The sequence below is a fragment of the Phasianus colchicus genome, chromosome 4 (assembly GCF_987193195.1).
Source record: "Phasianus colchicus chromosome 4, bPhaCol1.hap1.1, whole genome shotgun sequence".
Classification (NCBI taxonomy): Eukaryota; Metazoa; Chordata; class Aves; order Galliformes; family Phasianidae; genus Phasianus; species Phasianus colchicus.
In genome coordinates this window covers 67,841,957-67,858,014 of record NC_143439.1, presented here as the reverse complement: position 1 = coordinate 67,858,014, position 16,058 = coordinate 67,841,957, and the positions used below count along the sequence as shown (strand labels likewise).

The 16,058-nt window shown below is 37.1% G+C and overlaps 1 long non-coding RNA gene across 1 annotated transcript; it reads right to left on the bottom strand.

Moving 5' to 3' along the window:
* Positions 1-9,891: 9,891 nt before the first annotated feature.
* LOC149918320 (uncharacterized) lies at positions 9,892-13,657 on the bottom strand. The gene is made up of 4 exons (XR_016466540.1): positions 13,555-13,657; positions 12,990-13,083; positions 10,677-10,726; positions 9,892-9,939 (listed from the first exon to the last, which is right to left on the bottom strand). It is a non-coding gene; the product is annotated as an uncharacterized LOC149918320 (long non-coding RNA).
* Between the last annotated feature and the right edge of the window lie 2,401 nt (positions 13,658-16,058).

Sequence of the window (16,058 nt, the reverse complement as noted above, 5' to 3'; positions counted from 1 at the left end):
TCATCATACATAAAGGTTGCCTTTACTGTTTTCTTTCTTCAAATACTGGGGAATTAATTTTAAAAGATGATTCAATATAATATTTTAATTTTTTTCATAGCTGCTAGATGTTCTCATATGAGCTCTAAAGACGCCAGTAGAGTTTGTCATGACCTATTTTTATTAGATCCAACTCAATTCAATGAAAACAGCAATCAGGTTGACCACATGTAAATCTCACCCATTCTGAGGTGCTGACTGCTGCGCTACAGAAACAAAGTTCATTAAGTCAGTAGAAGGAAACAGAGACCTTAAGCATAGATTCTTCTAGACTGACTCAGGTTGCAGTAAATCATTGTAGAAGCATCAAAGTAGATATACTCCTTTCATCAGATTAATTCCATTCCTCTTCTCCATCTATAAATAATGAAGATAGTTGGACAAGTGATTCATCCTATGTTGAACATCTTTTAGGGATGAAATAAACTGAAAGCATCCCTTTGCTACCACTAATTGTAGAAGGAGAATGAACAGCTCCATCATTTTATATTTGTTCTGATGATTCCTACATAAGACTTGTTCTCAAAATCACAGTACATTTATAGAAAAAATTGAGCTAGGAAGTGGGGTTACTTAGCAGCTTGGTGTGTTCATGATATTGTTATGGAAGTTATGCCATTTCTTCACCTGAAGTAGTAACAATCTTATTATTCCCTCCACAACAATCATTTCTTTTGGAAATAAGAATATCAAACCCATTAGAAAATTGAAACATCTTGCTGACAACATATTTGTAAGAGATCAATCAAACACCTCCAAGATGATAAAGCCATTTTCAGCATACTTATTTGTGTGACAGCTTCAAAAGGTCAGGTTATTTCTCTCCTTTTTTTCAAGGACATTTTATGGAGTCAATCAATTCTAGTCAAGCACCAGATCTTACACTTCTGTATCCACTTCCAAGATTAACTAGCATAATTGAAGCTCAGTTGCTAAGCAAAATACTGATTACATTTTTGACTGGTAGAAAGCTCCATCTGGTCACTTCATAACTTTTGTTCATTTTATACAACAAATCTATTTATCTTTAGATAGTAAAAAAAATATTTTACATTCATACAATGTGCATTAATAGGAAATTCATGTAAATCCCCAGAGCTTTTCAGCCTTTAGCTCTAGAAGGAAGGGAAAGGAAAATGAATTAGTTTAAAAACTGCAAAAGTAAATCAACAAAATATTATTACGATTTTCAAAATTTACTTGAACAGTTTAGTCAAGCCAAGTTCTGTGGTGGATATTTAAAAAACCATTATGTATTGACCTGTGCCTGAAAATAATATCACAGAATCATCGAATCAAAGAATAGCCAGGGTTGGAAGGGACCTCAAGAATCATAAATCTCCAACCCCCCTGCCACATGCAGGGCCAACAACCTCCACATTTAATACTAGACCAGGCTGCTCAGGGCCCCATCCAATCTGGCCTTGAACACTTCCAGGGACAGAGCATCCATAGCCTCTCTGGGCAGCCTGTTCCAACACCTCACCACTCTCATAGTAAAGAACTTCTCCCTGATATCCAACCTAAATTTTCCCTTCCCTCAACTTAAAACCATTTCCCCTTGTCCTGCAGTTATCTACCCTTTCAAAGAGTTGATTCCCCTCCTGTTTGTAGGCTCCCTTTAGGTACTGAAAGGCTGCAATGAGGTCACCCCACAGCCTTCTTTTCTCCAGGCTGAACAAGCCCAGCTCTCCAGCCTGTCTTCACAGGGAGGTGCTCCAGTCTCCTGATCATCTTCATAGCTCTCCTTTAACCCTCTCCAACAGCTCTCTGTCTTTCTTGTACTGGGAGCTCCAGACCTGGACACAGTACTCCAGATGGGGCCTCACAAGAGCAGAGTAAAGGGGGACAATCACCTCCCTGTCCCTATTGCTCACCCCTCTTCTGATGGAGCCCAGGATACCATTTGCCTTCTGAGCTGCACCATATCACAATTTTACATTTGGAAAACGTGAACCACAAGTTGCATGGAACTATGTAAGAAAACAAAGCCAATTACAAAATTTAGAGGGAGAATTCAGTAGCAATATCTAGGGAATGTTAGGATTTTTATTGCTAGATTAAATTGAGAGCCTTCAGTTAATAATAATCATCATATTAAAACAACTCTACAACTGGTTATTACAATGGATCTATTCCATATATATCTATAGTGGCCAACATTTCTGGGAAATATCAAGAAATACTGAATAAAAAGAAAAGTTTTCATACCAGTAAAGTTTTGACATTAGCTTACGGATAGCATAAAGTCTGAAAATAAATTATTAGGTGATGACATTTTGGCTTTCCACTCTTTGGGGATAAACAGGAAAGGAAATAAAATTTCTTAGATAATGGGAATTTACTTTTTCAGACAAGACTTTCTATAATATGATTCATTGATTTAAAATACAGTAAAATCATAAACAGGGAGTGTGAGGGTGTCTTCTTCCTGACAACACAGCCTTTGTCACTATCTCCATGTTACCCAGTCACATCTGGTTGACTCACACACAGTTTATGCAGACTTAATCAAATTTGCTTTCTTTGCATTCACTGTGTCTGGTTCTCTCTGCCAACCAAAAGCTACCAAAAATTTCTAAACTAAGACGTGTTTCTTTATGGAACAGTTTTCTTTCCTTTGGATTTATTACCAATCCATAATCGCTCATGGATGAAAGTTTGCATTTTCTGTACTCAGTATGCCAGCAATCCAATTGCCTCGTGGAAATGTATTCTCCTGGGCACAGGAATACAATTCTTACAGAGATACTTTTATCCATATGCCTTAAACATAAATAACTTGTACATCATGAGGACTCAAACAAATGTTTATCTGTATGTTATTAACAGAAAGCAACTGTGCATTTGAATAAATGGGAATTATTTACCTGTTCCTTTTGCAGTTTTTTTTTTTTTCTTCTTTTTTTTCCTAAGATGGAGATATTATATTTTCTTGGCCAACATTTCAATACCAATTTGACACTTAGGTGAAAGACTACTTAAGAACGATGCATTTCATTGCAGTTTTTCTGTGTAGCATCAAATTATTATGATGTTGAATTTCTCATCCTCATCATTGTTCTTATAGGTCCATTGCTAGATCTGCTGCCACTCATCAAACAAAAATATGAACCTTCTTCTTCATGTTTTGTAGGCCAAATTAAAAGGAAAATTAGAGCTTTTTTTGTGTGTGTGGTTTATTACTTATGTAATTATAATTTATTTTTTCTCAGGGAAAATCTGATGAATGTTTAACTGGAAGCACATTCTGGGATCCATATGAACCCTTAAGAACACATAGATATGTTAATGTAAAACAGAAACTTGTACAGAGACTTTTCAAAGACAGTGATGGGAATTAGGTTCTAAATTGCCATTGAATGTCAAACAATATGAGTACTTGATTGTCCCTTTGTTCTTCAAAATACCCATGTTAATCTGTATAGAGTTGAACAGACATCTCATCTCTTGTTTTAGGAGCAACACGAAGCTGGTTTCCCAGCTGACACAAATCAACATAGCTCTGACAAATCTCTGATTTATACCAGCTGAAATGTTGGGACTCCACAAAGACATTTATCTTTCAGCTGTTGAACAGTGAATATTCACATCCTTTTTTAGCTTTCTACCTTCGTCTTGTTGATATTTCACATCCCTCAGGTGATTCTTGAAAAGGTGTTTTGTACTAATTTATTTCTCCTATGTATAGTTATAGGATTGTATAAAAAGGCAGTGAACATTTCCTGAAACTATTAGAGCTGAAAAGGTTTAGTGAACGAAACAAAAATATTCTCTATTCTAAGCTTTTTTTCTCAGTTTGTGAATACTACATATGTTCATTTGGAAGCAGGGCAATTTATTGCCTGCCAACAAGGATAAAAAACATTTATTGCTAATAGAACCCTAATGCATCCATTTTACTGTATTCCTCTAATTTATTTTAAAGGAATTGTATTTACACTCATTACAGAGTAAACTGTTCCTTGTATGTGACGAGACAGGATGGTATAACTATAAGCATACTGGCATAGAACCCTAAAATAAGGACAGGATAGGACTGGAGGAGGAATAAATTCATTGCCAAATTTTGTAATAAAGATTAAAATCAGCTAGAACCTTGCAGCTGACTTTGGTTGCATGTGTTTCTTATCCATGCACCTGTATACCAGAGGATTAGATGTGTTGTAGTAAGCTATTGGAAACATCCTTCTCTTGTTTTCTATTGGCTATAGAAATTAAACTTTCTTAAATCTGCTAGGCTCACAGCCTGTTGAGACTTCTGAATTAATAGTAATTAAAAATAGTAATTAAAAATGGTGATGACTTGGTGCTGAAACCATAGGTGCAACCTGCCACGCTGAGAAGCTAATGTATACCATCAAAAACTTCAAAAAGGCTCTAGTTCAGCTAAATTCCTTTTGAGGTGCTCCAATAAAACATCTGTCTATGTGGACCTAAGGAAGATTTCCTTCCAGATAAACTTTAGATAAATCTATTTACTTAAATATGTACTAGATCAATGTAAGTATTGTACATATTTCTACCAAAATCAAATGCAAGGCACTGATTACTTTTTTGCTTCATTTTCTTCAGTCTCCCTCCAGTGACTGATTTATAAAGGAAAGTCTCTGAGAAGCAAGAGTAATTCCTCTGAGCATAAATATAACATCTGTAGATCAATGTGATTGATAGCATGGTGGAAATAATTTAATGTTTATTTATGCCCAGGTGAGATTCAATTTAATATTGGCTACATTTTGTTGTCACTCTTTGTATTTTTTTGCATACAGAAATGTAGGTAATTTCAGAACACGCATAAATTCTTCCAAAAGAGCTAAAGGAGAGATCTGATGTGTTTTATTACCTTAATTTTTATTGGGATGATTAAACATTTTTAATGCCTCCCATTCTGATTTTTCTTAGATTTTGTTGACTTGAACAAAACCAATAAGCAAGAAGTTTATTTATGCATAAGCTGAAACTTGCTCCTGTGCCCATGCTTACTCACTCTCACAAGGTGTTTTTAATTATTTGGAGCCTCATTTCAGAATTCTTTAATAGTGTTCAGGTGTGATTTTGGTCCATTGTTTAGAAAGTTTCAGAAAATTCTGAAAACCATTATGGACATTTATTGCTTTCATTCCTGTCTAATGAATAGAAAAGGGTAAAACCTGGTAGAGTTCACATATAAGGTATCCTTCAGGAGTCATGGGTTTTGCTACCTGTTGCCTCTTACCTATCTGCACAGAAGTATTACTTTGCAACCATGCAATCAATCAGTCTGTCTGTGTTGACTGATAAGATCAAGTTGTTTCCCTTATCAGAAAGGTAAACATTATCTAGGTAGAGCAGAGCGTGCTCGGACTATAAGCACATGCCTTTGCTACTTAATAGTCTGTCTCTTAAAATGTAGATTAATATCTGATGCAATATATAATTCACTTTTTGATTGCTTGATTGACATATTGATGGTGGAAGGAAAACATCTAATGTTGAAAAATATCTTCAGAGTACTTCTAAGCAGATCAACAGTTAAAGAAGGATGGCTGATGGAGTTTTATGTCATGCAAAATTTGTCAGCTGCACACTCAAATCTGCAATTGAAAGAAGTACTACAAAGAAGAGAATGGGACTGCTGCTATTGTAAATACAAAAACCAGCTGGATGGCTATTGGGGCATCCCTTCAGTTATCAGGACAAAAGCAACATCCATGCAAAGCTTTTGAAGGATTGTTACTATACTGGAGAACCCAAGAGCTGGAATGATTCAAGGGCCACCCATCAATGAGGGAATATTGAGTGAAAGTGTACAAACTGAGTGCAGGTTCATATTACACAAATGAAGTCAAAATTTGGCTGAAAGATATGTAATTTATACAAAAAAAAAAGTGCATTCAGAGTTATTACTCCTAACAAAATAGTTAAAGGAAGGAGGGGAGAAAAGAAAGAAGGAAAAAAACAACATATTGTTAGAATCCTTCCTAACATTCTGAACAACAGCAGACTATTTTGAAAATTTTCAGCATAATCAGGTATTCCAATGGCTGACTGACTACCATGTCATAGAATCATAGAATGGTTTGGTTGGAAGTGATTTTAAGACCATCCAGTTTCAAATCCCTGCTATAGGCAGGAACACCTCCCACTTGTTCAAGTTGCTCAAAGATTCATCCAGCCTAACCTTGAATGCTTCCAGGGATCCACAACCATTCTGGGTTGTGGATTAGATTATCAGATTATCTCTATGATTCTTGTCCTGTGCTGTTCTGTACCCTTTCTGTATCTATAAAAGATAAACTTGAAAAGTGTTTTTCACATTCCTCTAGTCTTCACTTGGATGCTTTTTAACTTCTGTAGGAGCTTGAAGATTCTGTAGCTCAAACACAACAATCTGATTTTTCCCATTAATTTCAAATGACATTTTTGCTGTCTCCACTATTCTCTTGAAATTTCAAAACATTTTCCTGTTAGAGGATTGCAAAGTTTGCTGGTCTCTGCAAGTTGTTAATAAGGAGTACATTAAACCAATCCATCAGCCCTGGCACTCAATCACAGTAAGTGAAACAGATGTTCTACCTGCAACGTCTCCCTAGAAACAGTTACAAAGGAGTGTATTTCCACTGACTTTTACATTTGCACATTTATCTTTTTGCCATCATGGCTTTTTTTTTTTGCAATTCTTGATTACTGACTGGCCATAGTATATTTGGAAAGCAAAAAGCTTCCAAATTAACTGTTTTGAACATAATAAGCTGTCCATTTAAAATGCTGACACATTCAGAAGGAAATAGAACTCTTCATGTCCCCTTTAGGTCACATCTTCAATTTAGAAGTAAATTCCTTTTCAAAAATCACAGTCTTTCAGACATGAAGGTGTGTTTAAATCACGACTGACCAATCTGGTGGTTTAAAGCCATTAACCCTTGTCCTAACACTACACTCTCTGACAAAGAATCATTTTCCAGCTATTCTTTAAGCCCTTTGAAGTACTGGAAGGTCATAATGAGGTGCCCCCAGAGCCTTCTTTTCTCCAGGTTAAACATCCCAAGCTCTCTTGGTCTTTGCTCATAGGAGAGGTTTGAGCATCCTGTTGGCCTCCTCTGGAACTGCTCCAACAGCTCCATATCCTTCCTATGCTTAGGGTCCAAGAGCTATGATGTTAGAAGTGTGGAAAGATGAAGTCAAAAAATGAGTGATTCTGGTTGAGCACTCAGATACAAAAAAAAAAAAAAAAAAAAAAGGACTTAGAAAAAGATTGAGTAACCTGAAGAAGGCAGCACAGCTTCAAGCTTCAACCTAGGCAAAAATGATGAGGATCTTAGCCCAAATTTTGTCTCCATAGAGATAAAAACCTGTGTTTATTCTGGGGAATTATTGAGAATTATATTAGCAACAATATGGCTAATGGAAGGAGAGTAACTAAAGCTGCAATCGTATCAGCCATCACCTTGCTCACAGTGGCAGAAGACTTTCTCCTTTTTCCACGAGACTCACAAAAGCAAACCAAGCAGGACTTCTACATTGCTTTCTTGCCTCCCACTGCAGCACAGTGCTTATTTTGCCTGCCCTGGGAGCTAACCATCTCAATGAAATAAAGAGAAGCAACCTACCTGCCAGGTAGTCTTGTCTGCTGCCAACTGGACCACTGTGCAACTTACAGATAAACCGAACACACCCACACTTTTCCCATGTCCTGGAGGTCAAACGTGGCGTAAACTAGATTAAATTAAAGGGATCCCATTTATGCCAGCTAAAAATAAAGATCATTCAATCTGTCTAAGAGCTGTAAACCATAAATGACAACAAACACTTCAAAGACTTGAGCGTCTTACCTTGTATTAAGCTCCAAAGCTTGTCTATGTTGATAACAGTTACACTTTCCTCACTCCCCTCGCTGGTTGTTGACCTACTTTTCTAACACTTTCCCTAAAGGTAGCACAAAACCTTTCTGAGTTTCTCATACTACTTTTTGATCATATTTAATAACCAGGACCTCTTTTTGAAATCTGTGTACAGCTATTCACACCAGGAGAAATCCCAATAGTCTTTTGTCATCCAAGGGATTATTTGCATACTAGGTCAGGCAACAGATTTTAGTAGCTCTTTCTCTTTCAGTTAAATATATTTGACATGGACAAAAAAGATTTCTGTGCTTATTGTACCTATTGCTTATAGGTAGTGTTGTTTGCTCCTCCATGAATAATAGTCCATTCTGTGAGCACAGAGAGCCATGGACATCTGATATGCTCCAGAGTATCTAATATATAAAGAAAGGGCTGACAGATATGAGAGGGCTTAAGAAACGTCCAGGAACTTTTGGAGTATGTCTAGAGAACAGAAATTTAATTTGTGGCATCTGAGACAGCAGTACATGGTTCCCTTTAGGCAGCTGAACCCCACCCAATAATTTCCAGTCCCATTTTTTTTCTGGAAAAAGGAAATAATCATTCATGTTTAAAAATGCAGATGCCAACTCACAGTTGTTCCACTGTATTAAGGGAAGCTGTAAAAAAAAAAAAGGGGACAGACACTTTAGCGGTGAGATATCTGGTGAGATAGGACAAAGTGAAATGGTTTAGAACTAAAAGGGGAGATTTAGTTTGGATGTAAGGAAAAAGGTTCTTTTACATTAAGGATAGTGAGGCACTGGCACAGGTTGCCCAGAGTGGTGGCAGATGCTCCATCCCTGAAGACACCCAAGGTCAGGCTGGATGGGGCTCTGAGCACTGATGGAGCTGTGGGTGTCCCTGTTCCTTGCAGGAGGGAGTTGGATCAGATGATTTTTAAAGGTCTCTTCCAACTCAAATGATTCTAGGATTTTATTTTAAGTGATCTGATATTTCTTAATTCCATTTTGTGGCTGCAGAACAAACTTGAATGCTGTTTCTAGTATTAAGAAAAAAGATTCTGGTCCCAGCATAGACCTTGCTTCCAACACTGCAGTACACGGAACTGCACTGAGCAGCAGGAATGCCAAAGCAGACAAAAGCAACACTGGGGAGTCTCAGAGTGCCCTCCTGCCAAATGTCTGCCCCCTACTATTCATGTCTGCACTTTCTACATGTGTCTCCAGTATTCCTACATCAAAAATCCTGGCAATCATGAGCTTGTCTTCTATGTCAATTCTATCATACTTCTGCAGAGAGAGGCAGTAACTGTCCAATATACAATCTGTCTGAAATTTGGAGTAAGACATGAAACTTCAAGTGATGTTTTTCAGCTTATCTAACGTTCCTGGAGTAACCATTTGCCTACTATTATTTGTCACTGGTCACTAGGATTGCCTGGACAGCTCTGCTGAACTTTTAGAAAACCCTCTGCAAATTTTCACGCTTTTCATTGTCCATCTCAAAATGCATGAATACTCCCATGCATAAGTCTGTGCAGAGCTTATTGGAAATTGTGAGAATATGAGTCTACTGGAAACATTTCTAATCTACAGTCAATAAATTAGTACCTGTACTTTAGACATTTAATCTGGAATTGCTTTTGCATTGAAAATTGCTTTTGAAGCCCAGTTCATCTTTTAATTATGCAATTAATCATTATTATGTAACGAATGTTGATAATGTACTGTTACATTTATATATGTGTGTGTTATGATTCTGTCCTGTTAAGTAATTGCTGTAATAAAACACTTTTGAAGGGGTTTACAATTACAAAGGTATAAGTGATATGGTAGTGATGGAAAAGTAAAGCAAAAGCAAGCAAACAGCACTGGGAAGTGTAACTTCAAAAGAAACGAAAGGAGAATGAGGAATGTCTGTATTCAGAATGGGTTTTGGTGAGTGCAGGTGCTGTCATCCATTGCAAATAAAAATTAGATTTGTTAATCTCATTAATATAGTTTGTATTTGAGAAATTATTACCTGAAGAATGATGCAGTTTCTTGGAAAGAATTTAAGCAATGTGTTTCACCTGGAACAGAAAGAGGAGTTTTTTCTTGCATGATATAAAACACATTAAAGAATGCTGAAAGTTAGAGGTTTTATGAGGTTTTGATTGCTTACAACAAAAGGAGCACAGCTATTGTATTTTGAAAGGTTATTACACTAGCCCATTGACTTTCAAGTTTAATAGCAGAGGACAATTCACAGTATAAAAGTATTATCTTCATCTGAACTGAGAGCTAATAACAGATGTAGTTCTTGCCAGCCAGATCCTTTCAGTGCATTGAATGAAGCACAAAATTGATTGAATGCATCCAGCAAATTAAGTGGACATCTTGCAATGCCTGAATTAATTGTACGATGTATTTTTGTGTATTACTGCTGAGTGAAAATTCAGTGGCTCTCATTAAATGGATGGATGGATGGGTAGATGAATGATTGATGGTGCAGCAATCAAATGTAGCCAATTAGTTTTCCATTTCTCCTAGTCAGATTGCTCTATTAAGAGTCAGGAATACACTAATAACAATGAAGCTTAGTAAACTCACCCTTATTTGCTGCTCAGGGTGAAATTCATCCCTGTGAATATGCATAGCAAACACCCTTCCACATTTCTCCTTCCTCTCCGCAAAGAAAACACTTGCATTCATTAAGAATTTTTTTTTGACATTTGCAATCAGGACAATTTTCAAAAGTGTTTACTTTTAGAACTGAAAAATAAGTAATCACTTGTTCATGTTGGTCATTCATTCAGTAAATGCTAACCTCTTCTGAAGAACCAGCCCAGCTGCCCACTCATGCTTAAGAGGAACTTCCTGGAATCAACAATAGGAGGAAATAGAAGAATAATTTCATTATCTCGCTTCAAACCCTTCCTTAAACTCAGTGATGTAAAAATGAATAAATAAAAATAGTGCATAAATACGTCTGTTCACTAACCAGAAAAAGGCAAAGCCAGAGAACTTTGTGTCCTAGTGAGGTTCATCAGTGACAAGCAGAGCAATTCATACAGAGTACTCAAGGCTGTTTTCTTGTATTCACCACTGAGTACAGTATTGGTTGAAAGGTACTTTACAGTTTAGTCAAAACAGAAAAAAACTCCTAGAGAGGGGAGGTAATTGCTGGGTAGGGAGTATACCCTCATCCTGGTTAGTGTATATTTTCTCATATTCTGTTTCCACTTCTCTCTGTTTATTCCCATTCTTCACCTTACATCAAAGGGTTATTTTTGTACACCAAAGACCACTTTTGACCTTGTTTTGCACTCCACTGAGACAGAAGAGTCATGATTGATTAATTCATTCTCTTCATCCTAATTGTGGCAACCGTAAATCTGTTACTGACCAGATTTTGCATCCTGGACAATTTTCATGTGCATAATTGGAATTCAGTTGAAAATTTGGTAACAGGCAGCTGCTGAAAATGCCATTTCAATTTTAACTTCACTTTTTCATGTTTTTTTTATTAATTTAACCTGACAATTATTTCTAGTCCTTAAAGTGCCCTTTAGCTTGGTACTCACTCACCCAACAAAGGCAAGCCTTCCCTGACTTCAAATAGACTTCTCCTGACAAAAGCTTTCCTTTCTCCCAACAGTCCCCATCTTCTGCCCTATAATTAGCCACTATCATGCTTCTCTGAGGACACAGAAGTGTATAGGTTCCCAGAAAACTCCTTCTGCCTAAATTTTTCAAACTTTAAAAAAAACATATGTTTCTACATTAGGGCTAGTAGTCATTATTTACATAACTTTTTTCTTTTTAACTCTTTTGTGTTCTCCCATACTTAAATTGAATGTGAGATTTACTTTAATTCAGCTTAAATCTAGCAGCATGAGAGAGTATAGCACGAGTTGTTCTGAACCTGTTATCCCTAAATTATGCATACACTTTTTTGTTCACATTTTAAATATTTCAAGAGCATAGCACATATATGTAGCACTAGCTTAGGCTATGATTCTGTTTTCATACAGCTGTGTAAGCAAGAACTCCATCATACTGGTGTAAAACCAATTAATTAGAAGGAATAACATGAGAAGCATCCTACTTTCCCAGATGCTAAGCCTAAAAAGATGCAGCCCCTATACATCAAGCTACACATTCATTTCCGCATTGAATTCACTAGTCAAAACATTTCTTTTGCAAGTAATTTATGTTTGATTCATTCCATTCTGACAGTCCTGAATAGATCCCCAAAATCTTGAAGAAATAGAGTACTAAAAATAGAAATATAAACATCTAATAATTAAAACGATTAATAATCATTGATATTTTACAGCTGTTGCATTGAGAGCATTTTTTTCTTCTGCTGGTCACTTATGACTTTTAAGTCTATTGTCAATGATTCACACTGTTTGCTGGCCAACAAACCAATGGAAACATTTTTGGGTGGGAGACTAGACATTATCATGGAAATCCTCTTTGATCATGATCATCTTAAACAGATTTCATCAAATGATTGTTGCACTTAAAATTTTGTGAAACTTTTGTGACAGACGAACATACCTCCTGACTTTCTAAATATTTCAATCTGCAACTATTGTTGCTCAGAGATAACAAAAGCCAATTTTAACTGCACCTACCTTGGATTGTTAAGTTTTAGCTCTAGTGCAAAGAATTAATTGCAGCCTAAATATAAGGGTATCCAGCTTGTGTCTTCATATAAGTACAGCCATACAAAGGGTTTATTTGTTTGAGCTTCTCCCTCGTGCAATGTGAGCATGTGACTGAATCTGAAATCTGTGCCCAATCAACACAAAAATAGAATATGTTTGACACATAGTTAAGGAACCTCTTCTGGTCCCTCTTCTGGACCAGAATTTCTGTAATCTGCCACTGCTTCCTTTACTATTACATATCCAGATAACATACATAACATCAAATTCCTTTTAAAACATAATCAAAGCCTTCTTTTGATTAAAAGACAGTAAAATCCCTTTTGGGTTAAGAAAGCAACGTGTCATCTGTGAAATACAAAGTCTGTGGGGAAAAAATACTGTAGCCTGTGCATAAGAGAGTAACACATGTGAAGTTGAAGGTAGAGAGAAATCAGCTGTGAAATAGGAATGTTGAGACTCACCCGCATCCTCTGTCTCAGATGCTGCCTTTTCTACTTGGGATGCTTTACTGAATGCCATTGGTGGGCTTCACTTTTCAGTTAACAGAAAATTTTCCTGACGGCGGAAAGGAGCAATTAATTTGAAGAATGCAAATCTTTAAAGCTAAGATTCCTCATTCCACAGAGACGCTGTACAACTTTTTATACAGACAGTGAAATCTGGTCACAGTAGAGAATGAGTCTGATTTGGGTCAGGCTGAATCACATTTTGTTATTTTCTATTTTTCTCTGTTGTCCATATAGAATCATAGAATCATAAATCGGTGTAGGTTGGAAGGAACCTTTAAAGATCATCTAGTTCCAACTCCTGTGCCATGGACACAGGTGAGCCATGACTCACCATTTGGTGAACCTCAAACACCCTAATGCAAGGGTTAGTAGCTGCAGTACTTCATCATCTCTTATTTGGAAAACAAGAGAAGAAAAGAGGGAAAATTGGACACAGGGTGTAGAAATGCCAAATATCTCCCATTTATTTACTGCCTCAAGTATTCTCAAGGAACAAGAATTCCTCACCCATTCTTACCTCCATTCTTTGAGTTTTAGCTCCAACCAATATTCTTTTTCTCAATCACAGATTATGAGTTTAATATTTGCACTGAAGTATCACATTGGAATAGATTATGGCATGTGTGCTGCATAAAAAGAAAATAAATTCAGTCCACACTCCAGAATTACATACAAAATATGGGGTCACCAATTAGCTTCAAAATCATTCATTTTTGCTGAAACAATCAGCCAACCATAGAAGCATCTGTGTGAAAAATTCACATGCTACAAAACTGCATGGCAATCTTTAATAGGAATCCATATCCTTCTAAAGCTGGAGCCAGGTTATTGCTAACCAGCTTCAGGTGGAGTCATGAAGAAATTAATTGCAAAGCCTTTGAAAGTTGTTCATAATTCATCTTAAATATACTTGTGAATCTGTCATCTTTAGGTAATCTACTTTTTGTACGATTTAGTGCTTTCATAAAATAGTCTAACCTCTTATCTCACTGCAAGGCAATGGTCTTTGCATGTGATGAGCACAAAACTCATCCACAACCACTAAGAAAAGGAAGAGGAAAGGTAACACAGAAGAGGCCATGAAAATAGGAGGTAAATGTTGTGGAAAGAAAGACAAAAACAGAGTTGTGAGAGGTAGACAAGAAGCAGAAACTTAACTATGGCACACCAAAAATCTGCCTGGAGTAATCTGTTTTGAACCAGTAGGACACACAGGTCACATCAGAGAACTTATCTTGTGGAAAGACTAAGTGCCACTACATTTAAGAAAAGGAGAATGTGAACAAGGATTCAAGCTCCACCACTGTATAAACCTGAACAGATTTCCTGATAACCTATTTCAGCTCTGAGATTTATTTTTTTATTTCCCTACCCCAGCAAAACATTGCTATTTTACCTCCTATGGGACAGATAAGAGATGTACTGCTAGATTCAACCAGTGAAATAGCTGTGGATCTTACGTGTCCTCCCTTTTGGTCCCACCTTGACTGTTGTATGCCTGATTGCTCCTCGGCAGGGAAGTCTGATGATCTTGTTTCTTTGAAGAACATTAATGCATGGAGTGCCACTGAGTACACCTACCCTGCAGAGAGCACTGCTGTGTAAAGGCACACCTGCTGGTTATAAACTAGGTAGTGTGTATGCCACTGCGTAGTGTTCAGCCCAGCACAAAGCATGGTGTGAGAGACAGTAAATCTTCCTGCACTGAGCTATGTGCTCAAGCACGGAAATCGGGAGCAAAAACAAAGCAGAGTCTCCCCACATGCCCTCTTGCCTCTGACTGATGTATGTCTCCTTTGCCTGAAGCATCCTAGAGCTTCCAACTGTATGCCTAGGTGTCTTCCTTCACTGTACGCCAGGTACATTTTTGCAATATGGCTACTGAGAATACATAGATTTTCTACATATCTCACAGTCTCCAGGGAACTACTCTCTCTGCTTGGCCTGAGATTATCAGGGCTTTGTCCCCCAAGAAAGATGCAAATCATTTCAGCAAATTCATGTGCCTAAAAGTCAGGAATCTCAACCCAATTATTTTATGGGTTCCCTCTCCATTTAATAGAGAGAGCAGTTCAGGACTTGACTGAGGGCAGAGTAAATCAGTCTCAGAGATGTGGAACTTTTGGAACAGGTTGCCTAGGGAGATGGTGGACGCCCTGTCCCTGGAGACACTCAAGGTCAGGCTGGATGGGCTTTGAGCAACTTAATCGAGCTGCAGGTGTCCCTGTTCATTACAGGGGAGTTGGACTAGACAATCTGTAAGGGTCCCTTGTAACTGAAACAATTCTACAATTCTATTTGTCTCACTTAACTTATGCTTCACAACTGGCATAGTCTGAACATGCAGCCTGTAGACAGCAAAAGTTAGAAAGGATACTTCATATGGATGTGACAAATAATCAAAATATTTCTGATGTTTATCTCCATGAAACCATGCTCACACCAATGAAGTTTACAAGTCCAAAGGAGAGAGCAGCTCATATTTTTGCGAGCTATCACTTTGCTAAGGGGGTTCTGTCTTGTCTCCTATTGCAAACAAGCTTAGACTGATTTACACAGCTGAAAAAGAAAAGGCTTCAACATAATTTAACTGGACATAGTTAGACAAACACAGATGCAACCCTAGGTATAATTGTTTTTTTCCCCTAGTTGATACGCCGAAATAAGAAGTTATTGTATCCAGTCCAAAAGATGTGTGTAAATTGCTGCATTGAATTAATGCAGACTGGCATAATCCTAGGGAACTGGGTGGAAAATTTCTTTGTTATGTAAGTAACATTTATCTACAGCATATTTTTTTTGGTAAATTGTTCTCAAATTGATTCTTTGGTCTGGTGACTCAGTTGGTTGAAATCACTGAATAGATACAGAGCTGCCAAGCAACATAACGTGTTATGTCAACGTGTTAACCCAGTGTGTTTTGTTGGTAAACAAACTGCAATTGACTATCAAAATCTTCCTAATGCTACTTTCTACTCCTACCTTTCTCCATGCTTGAGGTACAAAAGAAAACTGGTATAA